This window comes from Vigna unguiculata, chromosome 1 (genome assembly GCF_037176805.1).
Source record: "Vigna unguiculata cultivar grain cowpea cultivar isolate G323 ecotype 2 chromosome 1, ASM3717680v1, whole genome shotgun sequence".
Taxonomy (NCBI): domain Eukaryota; kingdom Viridiplantae; phylum Streptophyta; class Magnoliopsida; order Fabales; family Fabaceae; genus Vigna; species Vigna unguiculata.
The window spans coordinates 38,651,910-38,675,883 of record NC_140792.1 but is presented as its reverse complement, the minus strand read 5'-3'; the positions used below and the strand labels follow the sequence as shown (position 1 = coordinate 38,675,883).

Genomic DNA, 23,974 nt, shown 5'->3' with positions numbered 1-23,974 from the left:
CAACTAGTTTTAAAAAAAAAAAATGAGACCAAAACCAAAAATCTTCAAGATAATATTTTTTTTCTGAGTTAAAAAAAAAAATAGACATAGATTTATAAATTTGATAATCTATAGACTGTAGACCAGGATATGACTGAATAATAGCGCGAAAGGATTTCGGATTTAGCATTATTTCTATTGAATAAGAAAAATTTAGATTTTCAATTTTGAAAAAGTATAATGTTCAATGCATTTAATAAATATTATTAATTTTTTTTGTTTAAGAAATTTAATATTAATTATTCATAAATATTAAATTCATTTAAATATTTAATATAAAATGTAAATGTTAAATTATAAAGAATTGAATATATTTTTAATTTCTATTGAAATTCTTCCCAAACTTTAATAATAAGTTTAACAAAGTTAACATCATTGACATAAAATAATAATAATATTTATTCATTTTTAAAATTTAGAGAACAACAATTTTAATTTCAGATCAAAATTTAAAACTAAAAATACATTTAACCCATAAAAAAATACTAAATTATATTATAAAACTAGTCTAAAAAATTTAATATTTTGAACTTAGGATTTTGTCCGAGAGCGCAGTGCAACAAAATAACATTTAATGAACTGTGTAAATATTAATAGTATGAAACGTTATGTTTTTATTATTAAGTTTAAACATTAATTATATATGTGTATATTAAATGCTCATAAATAATTAATATAAAAAATGTATATTTAAATAAACAGTACAGCAATGAAATAGGGAAAACCAACGTATATGCACGTATGTAATTAATCATTATCAATTCAGAGGATTATTTATTTTATATTAGCAAAAAAAAAAAACGCGGTGACAATACATATATGTATATGCGTTGTTAATTTGTTATTATCTTTGTAAGCCTTTTTGTTTTTTCATGATTCGTTGGATTTGGCCTTTTCGTAGGTGAAGGCTAGTCCAGTTCAACAGTATAACTCTAATACTTTAATCAACTTTCTCATTGTTATTTTGTCACCTTTTCAGAAACAACTTTTCCCTTTCTCTTATTTATTTATTTTCATTTTATTTTGTTTAAATTTAAAATATTTAAATAAAGTAAAAAGAAAATAAAGATAAGAAAATAAATAAAGTGATTTTTATATATATTAAAAGATATATTATAAGAAAGTGAAATATGTAGTTATCCTAAATATATGTTTGTACGAGAAAATTAATGTTTTTTCTTAATTAACCTAATCATAAATTTATTTTATATTATAACAAATTCGTATCACATATCCGAACAGAGTGTTTAACTTGTAAGTTTTTTTTATTTTTTATTTATTTCTTATGGTTTGTTTGGTTGAGTGAGAATTAAGAGATTGATAAACAGTAATTTAGAGATAAAGCAAATGGAAAATGATGTGATTTGAAAGTTTATTGATATTTGTAACTGATTTGATTATATTATACCGAAAGTTTGAAGATAAGTTTTTAATGTAAACTCAAAATTGTTATTAGTATGTATTTAAAAATACAAGATATTTGTTAAGAGAAATAGTTGAGAAAATGAAACTGAGTTATTTTTTAAAAATCAATTACTACATTACAATAAAAATATTAAACAATAATCAATTGTAGAGATAAAAATAATTAATTATTGACTAAAAGTTATAAACTAAAAATATTAGTATATAAAATATTATCTCTTATGATTACAAAATTATATGTTGGGAGGAAATTTTAAAGAATTTGGTTAAAAAGTAATTCTTCTTTAGATTTTCTAGATCAACATTTTTTTGAGTCTCAGAGGTATATGACGTAGGTAATTGCATTTTTTAAACATATAGAGTTCAAAGTTTCTTATGTTTTTTTATGAAGGAAATTATTTTATTGGTAAATTAATTAATTTAGTTTTAATTTGTAGAGAACAATATAAATGGTTTGATGTTTTATCTTATGTATTTATTTAGATTTTGTTTTTCAAAATATATATAGTTTGTGCATGTTTCGTGGAGTGTAATTTTTATCATGAGTTTGGTATAATCTTACTATTAATGTATTATTTTATTTTATTTTTTTTAATAAATTTTTATATGATGACTTATAATTGATGAACTTTGATGTAAAAAGTGAAAGAGGTGACTTTATTTGGAATTAGAGTCTAAATATTTTTTCTAACATTAATTTCCAAGGTTATAATTACTAAAAATTAGTGTCTAAATTAATCTATAATTTAATTAGAAACTAATTTACAGTAAATAATAGTAAGTAGGAAAACTTTAATTGATAAATCAATCATAACTTTTATATTTATTTTTAAGTTATTTTTTAGTTTCTTTGCTTTTCATATTTTTTGAATTCAGTAATATTTCGGCTTACGATAATAGGATTGGGGGATGGGGTGAGGGATTTTGAAGAGAATAAATTGAAGGGATGTGTGGGCTAGATTAAAGTGAGGTGGGCGGGGCTGGTGAATTAATTTATAAAGAGTGAGAGATGTAATATTAACCGAACAATGATTTTTATCTTTGGACTGTTATAGTTTATTTTTTGACGTGATTTAATATAGATTATTGATTAAAGTATTATTTTTTTTTAAGAATCAATAATTCATATTAAATTATGTCAGTAAGTAACGAATGAGAGTAAAAAATAAAATTTATAGTATAATTTTTTATATTAGAGGTAAAAGTAAAAAAGAAAAAATATAAAAAGAAAGTGACACTTTCAAAATAAGAAATATTTTTGGGGGTGTTGGAGGTGTGGAAAAGCCTGCTAAGACAAAAGCCTGATGGGTTTAAATAAGAAAAAGCTGAACAAAAACGGGCTTAGAAAGAAAACGGTCCAAAACAAAACGAGAAGAGAAACACGTTGGTGACTCTTTAACGCTTGTTTAACCTTTGACTATAATATATATTTTAGCATTGAGTATAATATATATTTTAGCATTGACTATAAAATTTCAACATACCGAAGAAATATTTTTTGGCAAAAATTACATTTGTTAATATTAGTTTTATCTTAAAAAATGTAAGTAAATTTTTCATACCTTCAAAATTGACTCATACCGAAATTGAAATGTCTATAATATTTTCATATCTTTTATATCATACATTTAACAAATATATTAATTCAATTCTAAGAGTAACCATATATTTTTTTAATTAACGATGTTTACATTTAATAGTTTTAAGGAGATATTTGTAATTTTATATGTTGTTTGTTATGAGACACTGTCCAATAGGGGTGGCAAAACGGGTCAGCCCGGCTCGACCCACTTGTGGTCCGCCAAAAATGGACTGGGTCGGGCTGGCCTGCCACCAATAAACGGGCTGGATATTGTAATTCGTCCCGTCTTAGGACGGGCTGGCGGGCCGGTGGGCTGGCCTATCTTTTTTTCTTTTTTAATTTTTTTTAATTTTTAAAATTTTTTTAACTTTTTTTAACTTTTTATAAATTTTTGTTTATAAATCTATTTTATATATGTAAATTATTTATATAATATAAAAAAAGTATTATTTTTTTAATTATTTTTAATTTTAAACATAAAAAAAAATAAAAAAATAGGTTGACGGGCCAAGACGGGCTGACCCATTTTGGCCCGCTAAACTGGTGGGTTAGGCAGGCCAGGTTACAACGGGTTGGCGAGCTGAAAATTTTAACCTGACCCACCCTTTTTTTGTGGACTGACGGGCCGGCTCGGCGTGCCTAACCCATTTTAACATCCCTACTGTCCAACGTCTTATTTAACACGATTGTTTCAAAAGTAACATAATAACTCCTAAAGTTAAATTAAGATATTCATTAAATATTAAATATAAAAGATATTAATAATCATTCAAGTTGTCAAAAATATATTTTAAAAATTAAAGATAATGATATTTTAATCCTGTGAATCTTATCTTTTATTAACCCATCAACTTGTTACTTGAAGTGACATTTTAATTTTAGATTTTAATTAAATTTTTGAACTATGTGATGTGGCAATTGAAGTCGTGATGTGACAATGGACTGAAGCTTGAGGGTGTGTGTGTGTTTAAAGTTGTACAATGAGATTGAATGATGGAGTGCATTCCTAAAGAAAACTACCATTCACACGAAAGAAAGTTTTGAAGTTAAGTGGTCAACATATAAAAAAGTAAGTGATCCTTGTAAGGCCCACTTTAATTGCTGCCCTAGTTTTAAAGGGCCTACCCTAATCAGTTGGGCCTAAGGCAAGCCCATAGGGTGTCTAAATCCCTAAACCTACCCTAACCATCTCATTCGCTTCACTTTTCAGAAAAAAAAATAACTCTCACCCTCTCTTAGAACTGCAGCAACAGTGCTCTGCTAGGGTTTGCCTCTACTCCGTGGCAAGCTAGTTCAACTCTGTTTTCCCTCCACGTAAGTTGGTCCCCAACTCATACCCTTCTTCTCTGGTTTGTTTTTGTGGTCCAGTTAGGATTCACCTTAGTAATCACGTGCTCAATCAGTTCTACTATTTTTTTCAGCTCGCGAACCTACTCTTGGAGCTATATTGCTCAGTTGTTTAAGTGTCAGTGTCCCTTACTAGCCTTTTTCAGGTAAGGGTAGCTAGAGTTCCTTGTATCTTTATGAATGTTGGTCTATTTTTGGCTTGCTTCATATGGATATTGATTGTATGCTACTGTGGCTGTATGAAATGCCTTATTATGTTGGTTGGGTTTGGATGTATGACTGGTGTAGGTGAGAACAGTGGCGAGATATGCTACTCTCACCCAAGCGAGCTTGCCTCGCCTAGCCGAGAATGGCAGAACCTCACCCTAGTTCCTGTTCGAGCTCTCACTCAAGAGAAGAGCTTTTGTTTTGAGTGAGGTACTATCTCGCTCAAGCAAGAGGGTCTCGCCTAAGTGAGAGACTGTTTGAGTCTCGCGTGGTCATAGCTCAGGCGAGGGATCTTCCCTTCAAGCGAGGAGTGGTATCGCTTAGGCGAGGAGGACTCGCCCAAGCGAGAACTCGCGAATCTTGCAGGACTCTCTGTTGGTAGTCTCGTCTAAGCGAGGACCTGTAGCTTGAGCGAAAGATCTCTTTCGCCTGAGCGAGGGTCCCTGGCTTGAGCGAGACTGGTGCATGAATTTGCTCCATGGTTGTTCTTTTCCATGCTTTTGGTTGTTAATTGTAAGTTTGGTTTGGATTACCCTATTTAAAGTATGAAGTATATGAATATGCATGTAATATCTGATGGTATGAGCTGAAATTGATGAGTTTGACATGATATACGTATGAAATGTGGTCAGATGGTTGATGTATTGGAATGAGATTGATATGCATGAGAATTTCATACTTGGTTGGTGAGACATGATTTTGGTATGGTCAGGACGTAATTCCACGAAGGTTTCGTTGTAGTGCCTCATGATCAGGATGTAATTCCATGAATTTCTAGGTGAGATCTCATGGTGGCGCCTCATTGGTCAGGACATAATTTCACGATGGTTGCGTGGTGGTGCCTCATGGTCAGGATGTAATTCCATGACCCCTGTTAGTGGGAGTTCATGGTGGTGCCTCATGCTTAGGACGTAATTCCACGAAGTTTGTGGTGGTCCCTCATTATATAATTTAGTAAGGATTCAAGTAAGGATTACATCCTGACACTCTAAATAGTCAATGAGTCTCATGTAGAGCGTATTGACTCAAGTGGTGTGAGTAGCAGGAGACTCTAGTCTTTGGCAGGATAATGGCCTTAGATGTTTGAAGGCTAACCTTGTGAGTGGTAGGGTGAAACCCATTGGCAATTGGCTCTACAGAGCAAAAGAGGCCATCACAAATGCAAGCATCCAGTGAATCCGACTAATTATATGTATTTGGATAATCGTGTCTTGAGTCGTAGTGTCTTGTTTGCGAGTCTTCACATGCTTGGTTGATGTATGTATCTCTGGCTATACAATTGTATGCAATGGTATGATAAATTATTTTTCTACTATAGCTTACTCTTTTCGCGCTTGTTTGTATGTGCTATGCGTGGTTTTTCTCCTTTTGCGATGATCATCAATTTATTGATGTGAGCAGATGCGAGAACTCCCTGTGGTCATCAGGGTGATGGAGGTTTCGCTGCTTAGTCTGTCTTGGGTCTGATTTCGTTTTCCCAAATTTCCTTTTAGCCCATGTATTGTATTGCTCCTTGAGCATTTATTTTGAATACTGTTAAACTTCTTTCTCATATTGTTATTGGCATCGTGATGTGCCTTAGTGTTCTTCCTAAGTCTTCTTGGATAACTGTAAGGAGTAGCGTTTATACTCCATGACTTTGCCCTTTTATTATTCATCGTAAAGTATGTTATTACTTAAATGGGACGTTACAATCCTCCCAGTATAAGCATTTTTAATTTTATACCACCTATCTAAAAATTTTTAAATTTATCTACGAACTACTCACAAAGTTTTTATATTTATTAGGGACCTACATGTTACATTTTTAAATTTAACAGGGACCTACCTTCAAAGTTTTTAAATGCATCTAGATCTATCTCCAAAGTTTTTAAATCGATTAGGGACCACTTTGCAAAGTTTTTAACAATATAAAGTACCTCCTTGCAAAGTTTTTAAATTTATCAGGGACGTATCTACAAAGTTTTTCTGTCTATCAGGGACTTCTATGCAAAGTTTTTAAAAATATAAAAGACCTCCTTGCAAAATTTTTAAATTTATCAAGGACTTCCTTGCAAAGTTTTTAAATTTATCAAGGACCTCTCTGCAAAGTTTTTAATTTTATGAGGTATCTCCCAACAAAGTTTTTAAATTTATCAAGGACCTCCCTACAATGATTTTAAATTTATCAAGGACCTCCCTGCAAAGTTTTTAAATCTATCAAGGACCTCCCTGTAAAGTTTTTAAAAATAAGAAAGATGTCCCTGTAAAATTTTTAAATTTATCAAGGACCTCCTTGCAAAGTTTTTAAATTTATCAGGGACCTCCCTGCAAAGTTTTTAATGTTATGAGGATCTTCATGCAAAGTTTTTAAATTTATGAAGGACCTACATGCAAAGTTTTTAAATTTATCAAGGACCTACTCGTATAATTTTTATATTTATTAAGAACGTAGCTACAACATTTTTAAATTTAACAAGGATCTATGCAAAGTTTTGTAATTTATCGGTGACCTTCTTGCAAAGTTATTAAATTTATCTAGGACGTAACTGCAAATTATTTAATTTATCTAGGACTGCCCTGCAAAATTTTTAAAAATTTCATTGACCTCCCTGCAAAGTTTTTAAATTTATCAAGGACGACCTACTTAGTTTTTAATTTTATCAAGGACTTACTCGCAAAGTTTTCAAATTTATCAAGGACCTACCTGCAAAGTTTTAAAATTTATTAGGGACCTAACTGCAAAGTTTCTAAATTTATATGGGACCTACCTGGAAAGTTTTTAAATTCATTAGGGACCTACCTGCAAAGTTTTTAAATTTATCAAGATCTCTCTGCAAAGCTTTTAAATTTATTAGGGGCCTCCCTTCAAAGTTGTTAATTTTATAAGGGATGTCTCCCGGTAAAGTTTTTAAATTTATCAGGGACCTCCTTGCAAAGTTTTAATTTTATGAGGGATCTGCTTGCGAAGTTTTTAAATTTATCAAGGACCTCCCTGTAAATTTTTTAAATTTATCAGGGACCTCTGCAAAGTTTTCAAATTTATCAAGGATCTCTCTGCAAAGTTTTTAATTTTATGAGGGATCTCCTTGCAAAGTTTTTAAATTTATCAAAAACCTCCACGAAATCTTTTATTTTGCTAGAGAAATTAGTGAGAAAATATTTGTAACTACTCCTTTGCTAATTTGCGAGAAAATAGCGAAAAGAAAAAATTGTAGCTAGTTCGTAGCAAAATAGTTACAGAATTAAATATATATATATATATATATATATATATATATATATATATATAACTAATCTCTCACTAATTTTTGAGGAAATAACGAAAAAAATTAAATTGTAGCTGGTTTGTAGTAAAATAGCTACAAATTTACCATAACATATAATTGTAGCTAATCATTCACTAATTTGCGAGAAAATTGCAAAGAAATAAAATTATAGCTTATTGGTAGCAAATTAACTACAAATTTACTATAACATATATTTTTAGCTATTCCCTCTCAAGTAAATTTATAATAAATTAAAAAATAAAATAATTTTTAATTTAAATATCTATTTTTTTTAAATTTAAATATTTTGAAATTATTGGTAATTTAAATATTGTAAAATTAATTTTAATTTAAATATTTAAAATTATTATTTTAAATATAATTGTATATATTAAAGTATAAAATATAAATATAAACATAAACATAAATAAATAAATTAAAACATATTTGTCTCATAAAAACATTAAAAAGTTTCATAACAATCAAACTATAATAATTATACCGTTATATAACAAATCTTATTATAAACTCAATTATTAATTACAATTAAACAAAAAAGTTAGATATATATAAACTTTAATTTCAATAAAAGAATTATAAGTTAATAGTGTTTCAACAGGAAAAATATAGTGAGATGAAACTAATTTTACTGGATAAACTAGGACAAGTTTTTTGTTACTTTCAATTAGACTAACATTCTTAAAATGAGTATAAAAAGATAAAAACAAGTACTTAAAAATTAATTTAAGTACTTTTTTATGAATATATTTTTACAAAAAAATTCTTGCATATTTTTCTTTTAAAATTTTTTAGCATAAAATTTATTTGAATTTTTGTATAAAATTCATTTGACATGAAATATTTAAAATTTTTATAGTGAATACTTAAATACTTGCAAAATTATTATTTTAAGTTTATTACATTAATTATTAGAAATGTAATTATTACCTACAACTTTTGTATTCAAATTCTCTCTATCAAATTATATTAAAAATATATGTAATTTTTCTTAAAAAATATTATTACAAAATAAATACATATAGGTGTCAACATCCAATTTTTTGTTTGGTTAATAAAAAAAATTAAATAAAAAATTATTTTTTTTTTAAAAAAGAGAAAAATAAAAACATTACAAAAAAAGGTGAACATTAATTTGGACGTACACTCTTGTTATTTCTTTACTTTAACTTTAATTTTGTTTTGCTTTTATTTATTTATTTTATTTTTTATTTTTATGTTATTTTTATTTTTACTTTTTCTTATTCTCATTTTATCTTTTTGATTTAATTTCAGTTTTCATTTTATTTTATTTTCACACCATTTTGTTTTTATTCTCTTAAAAAAAATATATAAAATGTATAAAATGAAAAAAAATATATAAAGGTCATTTGACCGGATCCTGCCATCCCTTTCTCGTCCATGCAAAAGTATAGCCATTTTCATACGTTATCCTATTTTTGGAGACTTGACACGAAAAAGGAAATGATGGGAGCCATGACAGGAGTAGCCATGACAGGAGTAGCAACGCAGCTATGGTTAGAGGGCAGGAAGTAACTTTTCATACAAAAAAGAGAGCACCAGCGAAGAAGGGGAACTGGTTGGAAGCACTCAAGGCACACTGATTAGAGAGAATGCACAAGCCAAAGCAGAAGAGGCGAGGATAACACTTGGAAAACAAAGCAGGCGAACCAAGGGGGAAAGAATCGTTTGAGATGTGAAGCCACTGATAGAGACTACGAGAGGTAAGTATTTCATCTAGATAATGTTTGAACGTTTGAGGTGAACCTGATGCTGTTGTGTTGTGCTTGAGAATGAATAAAATGTAGTCGTGTATATTGAGTTTTGCTGAGTTTTGCGTGTCATTTATTTGATTAGTCGAATCTGTTGTGTACATTGTTGCTTGAATCTCCATTATCCCCTCGATTGAATCCTCCCGCCACTCTATTCTCCTCCGCCGCCTGTACACACATAACCCCAAATCAGTTTCATCCACCACTTCACCGTGATCAACCAAATTCCAACCATCAGTTTCCATCATCGCCAACCTTCATCTTCAGCCCTGCATTTTCCATCTGCGTTTCTATTCACCCACATCTTCATCATTCACCTGCATAGAAGCCAAAGGAAAACAGAGACCAAACTCAGCACACACGCACACATAAATCAAGTTTTATCCCACAAGTCTTCATCCCAATTTGGCACCACCTGAGACCCTTCGTGCACTTTCACCCTCACGATTGCGACATTCCCACTCCCATCTCAACTTCACAACTCCATTTCAACCTGCAAACAAAACACAAGAAGCAAATCAATACAACACTCCAAACCCACCTTTCTACCCACATCATTCATCATCCTCGAGCCATAACAGCAGCCCATTCGTAACCGTCACTTCCGTTCTCGGTTTTCTCCACTCCACTCACCCAAAACCAGAACGCACACGCTCAGATCAACAGATTCACATCTCTCCATCATTGAAATAACCCATCATCATCTTCATCTTCCACCTACACCATCATTTCATCACCCTCGAGCCACGGATGTAGCGAAACACCTAAGTTCATCATCATAACCCAGCACGATTCGGAAGCAGATAACAAAAGAAGGAGATAAAACCAAGGTCACCGACGAGTCGGAGTTCGAGTGGGCGAATCATCGGCGGCTTCGACCATGGCTGGTCGCGCGACGGTAGGGCTCAGTGTCGTGGCTCCCAAAACTTGGTGATTCGCACGAGAAGAAGAATGAAAGGCTTGGGGTGTAGCGGAGGTGATCCGGGTCATGAAGGCCAGGGGTTGGGTTCAATGATGCTCGCGTGTCCCAATCGCGGTGGTCGGCACGGTGGCGGCAAGTCTTGTTTGGCTACGGAGGTGCGACGAAGGAGCCTCACATGCGGAACACGAGAACGAAGGAGCGCTCGCGAAAAGGAGAAATGAGGTCGAGATGGTGACACAAATGCCGGCAGCTCCGTCGACGGTGTCGCCGTCGTCGCCGGCGTTTAAGGATGAGCAGACGCGCGTCCCAGGAGCTATTGTGGTATGCGGTGACGACGAAGGCAGGGGCTGCCATGGAGAGATTGAGCTTTAATTAGGGTTATTTTTTTTATTTTGAATAAATTGGATCAGCCCACTTCTGCTCGCTGGACCTTCATCTTTATTTTTCACACCCTCTTTTGCTTTAGGAACTCCTTCGTGCACCCCCTCTTTTAATCTGTACACCTCCATTCATTTGTTTTGTTTCTGGTCGTGTATTTTTCTCCATTGCACCCCAATTTTTTAATCCCTGCACACTCCCATACCCCTTGTTTATTTTGGGCCCGTTTTTGACTTGTTGCTACTGATTATAACCTATGTTTCATTACACACACCTCCAGAAACTACTTCCTGCACCCCTAAGTTTACTAACTCCACCACTCACTTGTGCTTTACTACTATTTTGGGCTTGTTCTATACTTTACTCGCCGCACCATCACCTTTAATAAACACACCTCATTTACTTCATGCACTCCCCGCTAATTACTCATGTATCCCCATATTTTATTTTCTACTTTTATCCTTAAATAATTTCATCCTTTTATTTCTTTATTTTTTTAAAAAAAACAAATATATTTGAAAATTATAAAAATTAAAATATAGAAAAAAAATCAAAAAAGTTCTTTTTATTTTTTATTGTGTCTGTCCGGTCGCTCGCGTCGTGTGACACTTTCTTCCAAATAATTTAAAAAATACTAAAATAATTTTCTTTCCCTTTTGGCGTCTGTCCGACCGCTCGCGTCGTGTGACACATGTTTTCAAGTAATTCCAAAATACCAAAAAACATATAAAATTTCAAAATATAAAAACATCAACATTTTCAAGCAAACATCTATTTTAAAAACTAAGTGATTCTTGATTCTCCATTGTAAGATTACGTAGGAGCAAGGCCAGTACTTGTCAAGGACCTCCCTGCAAGTTTATTAAGGACCTCCCTGCAAAGTTTTTAAATCTATCAACGACCTCTCTGCAAAGTTTTTAAAAATATGAAGGACCTCCCTGCAAAACTTTTAAATTTATCAAGGAACTCTTTGCAAAGTTTTTAAATTTATCAAGGACCTCCTTGCAAAGTTTTTAAATTTATCAATGACCTCTATGCAAAGTTTTTTATTTAATGAGAATCTTTCAACAAAGTTTTAAATTTATCAAGGAACTCCCTGCAAATTTTTAAATCTACCAAGGACCTCTTTCCATTGTTTTTAAAAATATGAAAGACCTCCCTGCAAAATTTTTAAATTTATCAAGGACCTCCCTGTAAAGTTTTTAAATTTATCAAGGACCTCTCTTCAAAGTTTTTAATTTTATGAGGGATCTTCCAGCAAAGTTTTTAAATCAATCAAGGATCTCCCTACAAAGTTTTAAAATTTATCAAGGATCTCCCTACAAAGTTTTTAAATTTATCAAGGACCTCCCTGAAAAGTTTTAAATCTATCAAGGACCACTTTGCAAAGTTTTTAAAAATATGAAGGACCTCCCTACAAAATTTTTAAATCTATCAAGGACCTCCCTGCAAGGTTCTTAAATTTATCAAGGATCTAATTGCAAAGCTTTTAATTTTATGAGGATCTTCCAACAAAGTTTTTAAATCTACCAAGGACCTCCCTACAAAGTTTTCAAATCTATCAAGGACCTCCCTACAAAGTTTTTAAATTTATCAAGGACCTCCCTGCAAAGTTTTTAAATCTATCAAGGACCTCTCTTCAAAGTTTTTAAAAATATGAAGGACCTCCCTACAAAAGTTTTAAATTTATCAAGGACCTCCATGCAAATTTTTAAATCAATCAAAGACTTGTTTGCATTGTTTTTTTTTTAAATATGAAGGACCTCCTTAAAATTTTTAAATTTATCAAGGGCCTCCCTGCAAAGTTTTTAAATTTATCGAGGACCTCTATGCAAAGTTTTTAATTTTATGAGGGATCCCAGCAAAGGTTTTAAATTTATCAAGGACCTCCCTGCAAAGTTTTTAAATCTATCAAGGACCTCCCTGCATAGTTTTTAAAAATATGAAGGACCTCCTTAAAATTTTTGTAAATTTATCAAGGACCTCTCTACAAAGTTTTGAAATTTGTCATGGACCTCTCTGTAAAGTTTTTAATTTGATGAGGGATCTCCCATCAAAGTTTTTAAATCTATCAAGGACCTCCCTGCAAAGTTTTCAGATTTATCAAGGACCTCCCTAAAAGGTTTTTAAATTTATCAAGGACATCCCAGCAAAGTTTTTAAATCTATAAAGGACCTCTGTCAAAGTTTTTAATAATATGAAGGACCTCCCTGCAAAATTTTTAAATTTATTAAAATCTCCCTGCAAAGTTTTTAAATTTATCAATGACCTACCTTCAAACTTTTCAATTTTATCAAGGACCTCCCTGCAAAGTTTTCAAATTTATCAAGTGCATCCTTACAAAATTTTGAAATCTATCAAAGACCTCTCTACAAAGTTTTTAAAAATATGAAGGACCTCCCAGCAAAGTTTTTAAATTTATCAAGGACCTCCTTGCAAAGTTTTCAAATTTATCAAGGACCTCCCTGCAAAGTTTTCAAATTTATCAATAACCTCCCTGTAAAGTTTTTAAATCTATCAAGGACCTCCTTGCAAAATTTTAAATTTATCAAGGACCTCCCTGCAAAGTTTTCAACTTTATCATGGACCTCCTTGCAAAGTTTTTAAATGTATCAAGGACCTCTTTGCAAAGTTTTTTATTTAATGAGGGATCTCCCAGCAAAATTTTAAATTTATCAAGGACCTCCCTGCAAAGTTTTTAAATTTATCAAGGACCTCCCAACAAAGTTTTTAAATCTATCAAGGACCTCCTTGCAAAGTATTTAAAAATATGAAGGACCTCTCTGCAAAATTTTTAAATTTATCAAGATCTCCCTGCAAAGTTTTTAAATTTATCAAGGACTTACCTTCAAACTTTTCAATTTTATCAAGGACCTCCCTGCAAAGTTTTCAAATTTATCAACAACTAAAGTTTTTAAAACTATCAAGGACCTCCCTGCAAAATTTTAAATTTATCAAGGACATCCCTGCAAAGTTTTCAACTTTATCATGGACCTCCTTGCAAAGTTTTTAAATGTATCAAGGACCTCTTTGCAAAGTTTTTAATTTAATGAGGGATCTCCCAGCAAAGTTTTAAATTTATCAAGGACCTCCCTACAAAGTTTTCAAATTTATCAAGGACCTCCCTGCAAAGTTTTTAAATCTATCAAGAACCTCCATGTAAAATTTTAAATTTATCAAGGACTTCCCAGCAAAGTTTTTAACTTTATCATGGACCTCTCAGCAAATTTTTTAAATTTATCGAGAACCTCTCTCCAAAGATTTTAATTTTACGAGGTATCTCCTTACAAATTTTTAAATTTATCAAGGACCTCCGTGCAAAGTTTTTAAATTTATCAAGGACCTCCTTGCAAAGATTTTAAATATATCAAGAACCTCTCTACAATGTTTTTAAAAATATGAAGGAAATTTTTTTTTTGAAAATATGAAGGACCTCCTTGCAAGATTTTTAATTTATCAAGGATGTCCCTGCAAAGTTTTTAAATTTATCAAGGACCTCCCTGCAAAGTTTTCAAAATTAAACAAGGACCTCCCTGCAAAGTTTTTCAATCTATCAAGGACCTCTCTGTAATATTTTTAAAATTATGAAGAACCTACCTGCAAAGTTTTTAAATTTATCAAGGACCTCTCTGCAAATATTTTAATTTTATGAGGGATCTCCTAGCAAAGTGTTTAAATTTACCAAGGACCTCCCTGCAACGTTTTTAAATCTATCAAGCACCTTTCTGCAAAGTTGTAAAAAATATGAAGGACCTCCCTGCAAAGTATTTAAAAATATAAAGGACCTCCCTATAAAATTTTTAAATTTATCAAGAACCTCCCTGCAAAGTTTTTAAATTTATCAAAGACCTTCATACAAAGTTTTCAAATAAATCAAGGACCTCTTTGTAAAGATTTGAAATTTATAAAGGATCTACCTAGAAAGTTTTTAAATCTATCAAGTACCTCTCTTGCAAAGTTTTTAAAAATATGAAGGACCTACCTACTAAAATTTTAACTTTATCAAGGACCTCCCTACAAAGTTTTTAAATTTATCAAGGACTTCTCTGCAAAGTTTTTAATTTTATGAGGATCTCCGATCAAAGTTTTTAAATTTATATAGGACCTCATGCAAAGTTTTCAAATTTATCGAGGACCTCCCAGCAAAGTGTTTAAATTTATCAAGGACATCTCTGATAAGTTTTTAATTTTATGAGGGATCACCCAGTAAAGTTTTAAATTTATCAAGGACCTCCCTATAAAGTTTTTAAATTTCTCAAGGACGTCTTTGCAAAGAGTTTAAACCTATCAAGGACCTCTACAAAAGGTTTTAAAAATATGAAGGTCCTCCTGGAAAATTTTTAAATTTATCAAGGACCTCCCTGCAAAGTTTTTAAATCTATCAAGGACCTCACTGCAAAGTTTTTAAAAATATGAAGGACCTCTCTGCAAAGTTTTTAAAAATATGAAGGACCTCTCTGCTAAATTGTTAAATTTATCAAGGACCTCCCAGCAAAGTTTTTAAATTTATCAAGGACCTCTCTGCAAATATTTTAGTTTTATGAAGGATATCCAAGCAAAGTTCTTAAATTTATCAAGGACTTCCCTGCAAAGTTTTCAAAATTAATCAAGGACCTCCCTGCAAAGTTTTTCAATCTATCAAGGATCTCTCTACAATATTTTTATAAATATGAAGAACCTACCTGCAAAGTTTTTAAATTTATCAAGGACCTCTCTGCAAATATTTTAATTTTATGAGGGATCTCCTACCAAAGTGTTTAAATTTACCAAGGACCTCCCTGCAAGGTTTTTAAATCTATCAAGCACCTTTCTGCAAAGTTGTTAAAAATATGAAGGACCTCCCTGCAAAGTATTTAAAAATATGAAGGACCTCCCTGCAAAATTTTTAAATTTAACAAGGACCTACCTGCAAAGTTTTTAAATTTATCAAGGACCTCTTTGCATGGTTTTTAATTTTATGAGGATATCCCAGTAAAGTTCTTAAATTTATCAAGGACCTCCCTACAAAGTTTTCATTATTTATCAAGGACCTCCCTGCAAAGTTTTTAAAAATATGAAGGACCTCTCTGCAAAGTTTTTAAAAATATGAAGGACCTCTCTGCTAAATTGTTAAATTTATCAAGGACCTCCCAGCAAAGTTTTTAAATTTATCAAGGACCTCTCTACAAATATTTTAATTTTATGAGGGATATCCAAGCAAAATTCTTAAATTTATCAAGGACCTCCCTGCAAAGTTTTCAAAATTAAACAAGGACCTCCCTGCAAAGTTTTTCATTCTATCAAGGACCTCTCTGTAATATTTTTAAAATTATGAAGAACCTACCTGCAAAGTTTTTAAATTTATCAAGGACCTCTCTGCAAATATTTTAATTTTATGAGGGATCTCCTAGCAAAGTGTTTAAATTTACCAAGGACCTCCCTGCAACGTTTTTAAATCTATCAAGCACCTTTCTGCAAAGTTGTTAAAAATATGAAGGACCTCCCTGCAAAGTATTTAAAAATATGAAGGACCTCCCTGCAAAATTTTTAAATTTCACAAGGACCTACCTGCAAAGTTTTTAAATTTATCAAGGACCTCTTTGCACGGTTTTTAATTTTATGAGGATATCCCAGTAAAGTTCTTAAATTTATCAAGGACCTCCCTACAAAGTTTTCATTATTTATCAAGGACCTCCCTTCAAAGTTTTTAAATCTATCAAGGACCACTCTACAATGTTTTTAACAATATGAAGGACCTCCCTGCAAAGTTTATAATTTATCAAAGACCTCTCTGCAAAATTTTCAATTTGATGAGGGATGTCCTGGCAAAGTTTTCAAAGTTATCAAGGATCTCCCTGCAAATTTTTCAAATTTACCAAGCAATTTTCTTAAATATATAATGGACCTCCCTACAAAGTTTTTAAATTTAGCAAGGACGTCCTTGCAAAGTTTTTAAACCTATAAAGGACCTCTCTACAAAATGTTTTAAAAATATGAGGATCCTCCCTGCAAAATTTTTAAATTTATCAAGGACCTCCCTGCAAAGTTTTTAAATCTATCAAGGACCTCAGTACAAAGTTTTTAAAAATATAAAGGACCTCTTCTCAAATTTAAAAATTTGAAGAACCTCCCTGCCAAATTTTTAAATTTATCAAGGACCTCCCTGCAAAGTTTTTAAATCTATCAAGCATCTCACTGCAAAATTTTTAAAAATATAAAGGACCTCTTCTCAAATTTAAAACAATGAAGAACCTCCCTGCTAAATTTTTAAATTTATAAGGACCTCCCTGCAAAGTTTTCAAATTTATCAAGGACCTCCCTGCAAAATTTTTAAATTTATCAAGGACCTCCCTGTAGAGTTTTTAAATATATCAAGGACCTCTCTGCAATGTTTTTAACAATATGAAGGACCTCCTTGCAAAATTTTTAAATTTATCAAGGACCTCCCTCCAAATTTTAAATTTATCAAGGACATCTCTCCAAAGTTTTTAATTCTATGAGGGATCTCCCAACAAAGTTTTTAAATTTATCAAAGACCTCTGTGCAATGTTTTTAAATTTATCAAGGACCTCCCTGCATAGTTTTTAAATTTATCAAGGACCTCCCTGCAAAGTTTTCAAATTTAACAAGAACCTATCTGCAAAGTTTATTATTTAATGAGGGATCTCCCTTCAAAGTTTTTAAATTTGTCAAGGACCTCTTTGCAAATTTTTCAAATTTATCAAGGACCTCCCTGTAAAACTTTTGAATCTATCAAGGACCTCTTTGTAAAGTTTTTAAAAATATTAAGGACCTCTGATAGAGGTCGTACCCCACCAAATTAAAACATATTAAATAAGTACATGAAAGTGAACCAAGTCGTCTCCCAACGACCAATATTTTCATTGAAAGCGAATTTTCTAGATGAACACAACAATAAAACACAGGGGGGGTTGGCAGACAGATTCGGAATGCTAATCAATAGATTAATTTAAATGCTACAGTGACTAAAACTGTATTGACATCCCTGATTCAAACGCAATTTCACTTATCATAGGCCACCAAATTAACACCAACCCTGCCTTGTCTCAATCCACTAGATAATAATTCACTAAGCGAAAATTACAATCTAGCTTCATTATGCAATTAAGCAATGCACACATCCTTAAATTCGTGACAGCCAAGCTACATACATTAAGCATGAACGTATCTTAAACAAAACACATGCAATTACTCTGTAAATTAAGCATTGACAGATTCACCACATGCATTCCACGAGTTCAGAACAAAACATGGCAGATTTCACAAAACAAGCACAACCTCAAAGCTTCATTGCATTTTTTCATCAAGGAGTCAATACACGAATTTAGCTAGACATGGAAATGAGTAATTAAACACTTCAAAACTAAAATCACAAAAATCAGAACCAAGAACCCTAACTTATCAAATCTGAAAACGCAATTTAAGAGCAAAAATTGAGATTTCAAAGCTTAAATGGAATGCAAAACGGTGTTATCATATATAAATGTGAAAACCCCATGAATGGGTATTGTTCCAAGTCAATAAAACCCACAAAACGAACTGCCCAAGCAAGAAAACAAATTCAAAACGTAAAACCCTCAATGGGTGTTGTTAAAGATGCATAAAAACGGTAAAAATGAGCTAAAAACGTGAAAAACCGCAAGGGGGACGTCCATGGAAGCTTGGAGAACGAAAATGGAGGTTTTGAAGAGAGGTTGAAGATGATGGAGCGGCTACCCATTGCTCATGCAGACCTAATTCGTGGTCATATCACCCATGCCACTCAGAATTACAAAATTGCCATTATGAGCCGCAGAATTACAAAAATGCCACTCTGGGCCTCAAATGTTGACCCATTGACTTTGCTGACGTGGAAATGACATGGAAATGATGTGGACAGTTTCTTCAACTAAATATTAATGTCCAAGCTCCAAAATTGCTTCACCCAAATACCTAAAAATAATTAAAAACAAAAATTAGGCCAAATAATGTGAAATTAGTCCAAATTCGGAACAGTGGCCCAATAAAGCCCAACAGATGAAAAACACTCTAATGATGAACAATTAAGCACTAATCAATTGTCTAATGGGTGCACAAAGGCTAGTGGAATAGAAGAAAATAATGACTCATCAACCTCCCTCCAAAAAATATGAAGGACCTCTCTGCAAAATTTTTAAATTTATCAAGGACCTCGCTACAAAGTTTTTAAATTTATCAAGGAGCTCTCTGCAAAGTTTTTAATTTTATGAGGGATCTCCCAGCAAAGTTTTTAAATTTATCAAGGACCTCCCTTCAAAGTTTTCAAATTTATCAAGGACCTCCCAGCAAAGTTTTCAAATTTATCAAGGACCTCCCTGCAAAGTTTTTAAATCTATCAAGGACCTCTCTACAAAGTTTTTAAAAATATGAAGGATCTCCTTGCAAAATTTTTAAATTTATCAAGGACCTCCCTACAAAGTTTTTAAATTTATCAAGAACCTCTCTGCAAGGTTTTTAATTTTATGAGGGATCTCCTAGCAAAGTTTTTAAATTGATTAAGATCTCCCTGCAAAGTTTTCAAATTTATCAAGGACCTCTGTAAAGATTTGAAATTTATCAAGGATCTCCCTGGAAAGCTTTTAAATCTATCAAGGACCTCTCTACAAAGTTTTTAAAAATATGAAGCACCTCTCTACAAAAATTTTAAATTTATCAAGGACCTCCTTGCAAAGTTTTTAAATTTATCAAGGACCTCCGTGCAAAGTTTTTAAATCTATCAAGGACCTCTCTACAAAGTGTTTAAAAATATGAAGGACCTCCCTGCAAAGTTTTTAAATTTAACAAGGACCTCCCTGCACAGTTTTTAAATTTATCAAGGACCTCTATGCAAGGTTTTTAATTTTATGAGGGATCTCCTAGCAAAGTTTTTAAATTTATCAAGGACCCCCCTTTAAAGTTTTCAAATTTATCATGGACCTCCGGAAAGTTTTCAAATTTATCAAAGACCTTCTTGCAAAGTTTTTAAATCTATCAAGGACATCTCTGCAAAGTTTTTAAAAATATGAAGGACCTCACTGCAAAATTTTTAAATTTATAAAGGATCTCGGTGCCAAGTTTTTAAATTTATGAAGAACCTCTCTGCAAAGTTTTTATTTTTATGAGGGATCTCCCAGCAAAGTTTTTAAATTTATCAAGGACCTCCTTGCAAAGTTTTCAAATTTATCAAGGACCTCCCTGCAAAGTTTTCAAATTTATCAATAACCTCCCGGTAAAGTTTTTAAATCTATCAAGGACCTCCCTGCAAAATTTTAAATTTATCAAGGACCTTCCTGCAAAGTTTTCAACTTTATCATGGACCTCCTTGCAAAGTTTTTAAATTTATCAAGGACCTCTTTGCAAAGTTTTTAATTTAATGAGAGATCTCCCAGCAAAGTTTTAAATTTATCAAGGACCTCCCTGCAAAGATTTTAAATTTATCAAGGACCTCCCAACAAAGTTTTTAAATCTATCAAGGACTTCCTTGCAAAGTTTTTATATTTATCAAGATCTTCCTGCAAAGTTTTTAAACTTATCAAGGACCTACCTTCAAAATTTTCAATTTTATCAAGGACCTCCCTGCAAAGTTTTCAAATTTATGATGGACATCCTTGCAAAGTTTTTAAATCTATCAAAGACCTCTCTACAAAGTTTTTAAAAATATGAAGGTCCTCCCTGCAAAATTTTTAAATTTATCAAGGACCTCCCTGCAAAGTTTTTAAATTTATAGAGGACCTCTCTACAAAGTTTTTAATTTTATGAGGGATCTCCCAGCAAAGTTCCTAAATTTATCAAAGACCTCCCTGCAAAGTTTTCAAAATTTATCAAGGGCCTCCCTAAAAAGTTTTTAAATATATCAAGCACCTCCCTGCAAAGTATTTAAAAATATGAAGGACCTCTCTGCAACATTTTTAAATTTATCAAGGACCTCCCTGCAAAGTTTTTAAATTTATCAAAGACCTTCATACAAAGTTTTCAAATAAATCAAGGACCTTTCTGTAAAGATTTGAAATTTATAAAGGATCTACGTAGAAAGTTTTTAAATCTATCAAGTACCTCTCTTGCAAAGTTTTTAAAAATATGAAGGACCTACCTACTAAAATTTTAACTTTATCAAGGACCTCCCTACAAAGTTTTTAAATTTATCAAGGACCTCTCTGCAAAGTTTTTAATTTTATGAGAAATCTCCGATCAAAGTTTTTAAATTTATATAGGACCTCATGCAAAGTTTTCAAATTTATCGAAGACCTCCCTGCAAAGTGTTTAAATTTATCAAGGACATCTCTAATAAGTTTTTAATTTTATGAGGGATCACCCAGTAAAGTTTTAAATTTATCAAGGACCTCCCTATAAAGTTTTTAAATTTCTCAAGGACGTCTTTGCAAAGTTTTTAAACCTATCAAGGACCTCTACAAAAGGTTTTAAAAATATTAAGGTCCTCCCTGCAAAATTTTTAAATTTATCAAAGACCTCCCTGCAAAGTTTTTAAATCTATCAAGGACCTCACTGCAAAGTTTTTAAAAATATGAAGGACCTCTCTGCAAAGTTTTTAAAAATATGAAGGACCTCTCTGCTAAATTGTTAAATTTATCAAGGACCTCCCAGCAAAGTTTTTAAATTTATCAAGAACCTCTCTACAAATATTTTAATTTTATGAGGGATATCCAAGCAAAATTCTTAAATTTATCAAGGACCTCCCTGCAAAGTTTTCAAAATTAAACAAGGACCTCCCTGCAAAGTTTTTCAATCTATCAAGGACCTCTCTGTAATATTTTTAAAATTATGAAGAACCTACCTGCAAAGTTTTTAAATTTATTAAGGACCTCTCTGCAAATATTTTAATTTTATGAGGGATCTCCTAGCAAAGTGTTTAAATTTACCAAGGACCTCCCTGCAACGTTTTTAAATCTATCAAGCACCTTTCTGCAAAGTTGTAAAAAATATGAAGGACCTCCCTGCAAAGTATTTAAAAATATAAAGGACCTCCCTATAAAATTTTTAAATTTATCAAGAACCTCCCTGCAAAGTTTTTAAATTTATCAAAGACCTTCATACAAAGTTTTCAAATAAATCAAGGACCTCTTTGTAAAGATTTGAAATTTATAAAGGATCTACCTAGAAAGTTTTTAAATCTATCAAGTACCTCTCTTGCAAAGTTTTTAAAAATATGAAGGACCTACCTACTAAAATTTTAACTTTATCAAGGACCTCCCTACAAAGTTTTTAAATTTATCAAGGACTTCTCTGCAAAGTTTTTAATTTTATGAGGATCTCCGATCAAAGTTTTTAAATTTATATAGGACCTCATGCAAAGTTTTCAAATTTATCGAGGACCTCCCAGCAAAGTGTTTAAATTTATCAAGGACATCTCTGATAAGTTTTTAATTTTATGAGGGATCACCCAGTAAAATTTTAAATTTATCAAGGACCTCCCTATAAAGTTTTTAAATTTCTCAGGGACGTCTTTGCAAAGAGTTTAAACCTATCAAGGACCTCTACAAAAGGTTTTAAAAATATGAAGGTCCTCCTGGAAAATTTTTAAATTTATCAAGGACCTCCCTGCAAAGTTTTTAAATCTATCAAGGACCTCACTGCAAAGTTTTTAAAAATATGAAGGACCTCTCTGCAAAGTTTTTAAAAATATGAAGGACCTCTCTGCTAAATTGTTAAATTTATCAAGGACCTCCCAGCAAAGTTTTTAAATTTATCAAGGACCTCTCTGCAAATATTTTAGTTTTATGAAGGATATCCAAGCAAAGTTCTTAAATTTATCAAGGACTTCCCTGCAAAGTTTTCAAAATTAATCAAGGACCTCCCTGCAAAGTTTTTAAATCTATCAAGGACCTCACTGCAAAGTTTTTAAAAATATGAAGGACCTCTCTGCAAAGTTTTTAAAAATATGAAGGACCTCTCTGCTAAATTGTTAAATTTATCAAGGACCTCCCAGCAAAGTTTTTAAATTTATCAAGGACCTCTCTGCAAATATTTTAGTTTTATGAAGGATATCCAAGCAAAGTTCTTAAATTTATCAAGGACTTCCCTGCAAAGTTTTCAAAATTAATCAAGGACCTCCCTGCAAAGTTTTTCAATCTATCAAGGATCTCTCTACAATATTTTTATAAATATGAAGAACCTACCTGCAAAGTTTTTAAATTTATCAAGGACCTCTCTGCAAATATTTTAATTTTATGAGGGATCTCCTACCAAAGTGTTTAAATTTACCAAGGACCTCCCTGCAAGGTTTTTAAATCTATCAAGCACCTTTCTGCAAAGTTGTTAAAAATATGAAGGACCTCCCTGCAAAGTATTTAAAAATATGAAGGACCTCCCTGCAAAATTTTTAAATTTAACAAGGACCTACCTGCAAAGTTTTTAAATTTATCAAGGACCTCTTTGCACGGTTTTTAATTTTATGAGGATATCCCAGTAAAGTTCTTAAATTTATCAAGGACCTCCCTACAAAGTTTTCATTATTTATCAAGGACCTCCCTGCAAAGTTTTTAAAAATATGAAGGACCTCTCTGCAAAGTTTTTAAAAATATGAAGGACCTCTCTGCTAAATTGTTAAATTTATCAAGGACCTCCCAGCAAAGTTTTTAAATTTATCAAGGACCTCTCTACAAATATTTTAATTTTATGAGGGATATCCAAGCAAAATTCTTAAATTTATCAAGGACCTCCCTGCAAAGTTTTCAAAATTAAACAAGGACCTCCCTGCAAAGTTTTTCAATCTATCAAGGACCTCTCTGTAATATTTTTAAAATTATGAAGAACCTACCTGCAAAGTTTTTAAATTTATCAAGGACCTCTCTGCAAATATTTTAATTTTATGAGGGATCTCCTAGCAAAGTGTTTAAATTTACCAAGGACCTCCCTGCAACGTTTTTAAATCTATCAAGCACCTTTCTGCAAAGTTGTAAAAAATATGAAGGACCTCCCTGCAAAGTATTTAAAAATATAAAGGACCTCCCTATAAAATTTTTAAATTTATCAAGAACCTCCCTGCAAAGTTTTTAAATTTATCAAAGACCTTCATACAAAG

The 23,974-nt window shown here is 31.8% G+C and overlaps 1 long non-coding RNA gene across 1 annotated transcript; it reads right to left on the bottom strand.

Moving 5' to 3' along the window:
* Nucleotides 1–9,207: 9,207 nt before the first annotated feature.
* On the bottom strand, nucleotides 9,208–10,902 carry LOC146888969 (uncharacterized). The gene is made up of 2 exons (XR_014994543.1): nucleotides 10,054–10,902; nucleotides 9,208–9,955 (listed from the first exon to the last, which is right to left on the bottom strand). It is a non-coding gene; the product is annotated as an uncharacterized LOC146888969 (long non-coding RNA).
* Between the last annotated feature and the right edge of the window lie 13,072 nt (nucleotides 10,903–23,974).